The sequence below is a fragment of the Bos grunniens genome, chromosome 4 (genome assembly GCF_055505025.1).
Source record: "Bos grunniens cultivar Pamir isolate PY7600 chromosome 4, Bosgru_T2T1.0, whole genome shotgun sequence".
NCBI lineage: Eukaryota > Metazoa > Chordata > Mammalia > Artiodactyla > Bovidae > Bos > Bos grunniens.
The window spans coordinates 74,956,338-74,958,391 of NC_141168.1; positions in this window are offsets into that span (position 1 = coordinate 74,956,338).

The following is a 2,054-nucleotide window of genomic DNA, read 5'->3' on the forward strand; positions in this document are numbered from 1 at the left end:
GTTTTGTAATTTACTTCCTAATGGCTTGCTAAATGACTCACTAATTTGATTAATTTATTTAAACAAAGACTAACAGAGCTTAATATGGATATTAGCATTTTAACAAGGGTCATCTGCAGATGAATTTTCTAATTGGAAGATATAAATCTCCAATTAAAGGGGAGAATCTAATGATGAGAATTATGCTGGCTAGTGGGCCAGATACTTAAGAGAGAACGTGCTTAAGTTATTCTCAGCATTTATTGTACCTAAATCTAAAAATGATTTAGGAAGTAGAAAAATGAAGTTACCAAGCTGTGGGATTTCAGATTGTTTATACAGTAGTTACCCCCCATTTAAAAAATGTCTTCTTTCCATTACTGTGACTCAGATATATATGGTTAGGGGGAAACCTTACTCCCCTTATTACTTTCCAGTTTCAATCCCTAAATTTGTCTTCATTGCCGAAGCAGTTCTTTTTCAGTAATTCTGGAAGGGATCCTGATCCAGCAGGCCTCTTTTCATTAAGGCCTAAAAAGTCAAAAAGGTGTCAAGTGTCTAGGGCAGCAGTTGAGACTTGGGGCTCTGGAATTAGATACCAGCTATATCTCTAGGAGTTATATGACATTAGGCTGATTATTGAATCTCTCTGTGCCTCACCTACAGTGAGGTACACCTACAACTTCTCTCTTGGAGTTGTTTAGAGAATTAATAATTAAGTTGATATATCTAAGATGGTAGATCTCAACTGGAGGGAGTTTTGTCTACCAGAGAATATTTAGCAATTTCTGGAGACATTTTTGACGTGACAGTTGGGTGTGTGGTGGGGCTGTGTAGAGACCTGGGATGCTCCTGGAAATAGAGAACAAGCACTGACATTTTGTCTTTTTTGATAATAGCCATGCTAACAGATGGAGAAGGCAATGGCACCCCACTCCAGTACTCTTGCCTGGAGAATCCCATGGATGGAGGAGCCTGGTGGGCTGCAGTCCATGGGGTCGCTAAGAGTCGGACACGACTGAGCGACTTCACTTTCACTTCTCACTTTCATGCATTGGAGAAGGAAATGGGAACCCACTCCAGTGTTCTTGCCTGGAGAATCCCAGGGATGGGGGAGCCTGGTGGACTACCGTCTATGGGGTTGCACAGAGTCAGACACGACTGAAGCGACTTAGCAGCAGCAGCAGCAGCAGCATGCTAACAGATGTGAGGTGATATCTGATTGTGGATTTGATTTGTATTTCCCTGATGATTAGTGATATTGAGCACCTTTTCATGTACCGTTTGGCTGTTTGTATGTCCTCTTTGAAAAAATGTTCAGGTCCTTTGTTCATTTAAATTTGATTATTTGTTTTGTTTTGTTTTTGCTTTTGAGTTTTTAGAGTTCTTTCTATCTTCTAGATACAAGTCTTTTTTTTTTTTTTTTTTTTGGCCATTGTGGATATGGTTTCAGACAGGTTCCTCCATCAACTGAGAACCTGAATTTTCTGGACTATATCAGACTCAAAGACACCACCAGCCATTCTCAAAACAGTGTTGGCTAGCAGGTGTCAGCTGCAACCTGAGATCTCAAGGTCTTCCCGTAAAACTAGGCAACCATTTTGGGCCCCAACCAATCTTCTAAATACAAGTCTTTTATCAGATATGTGATTTTCAGTTATTTGCTTCTAGTCTGTAACTTGCATTTTTATTTTCACAGTGTCTTTTGTAGAACAGAAGGTTTTAGTTTTGATGAAGTCTGATTTATCAATTTTTTTTGGTATGAAATATGGTTTCGGAATTGTAGTTAAAAAAATCTTTGCTTAACAAAGGTCACAAAGACCATCCTAAAGGCCCACATCAGAATTATCTGATCCAAATTTCAGTAATGCCAAGATTGAGAAACCCTGGTCTAGGTAAGGTAACTGGCACACCATAATTGCTCAATAAATGTTACCTATTGTCACTGTCCTGAAATATTTGTGGCCTAGAAAGGAGGTCAGTGATGGAATGCAGTAGCATCCCAACTAAGTAGAGAAGCGGCGCTCTCACCTGATCATATTTAGGAAACTTCGTGTTAAAACTTTTTAATTATT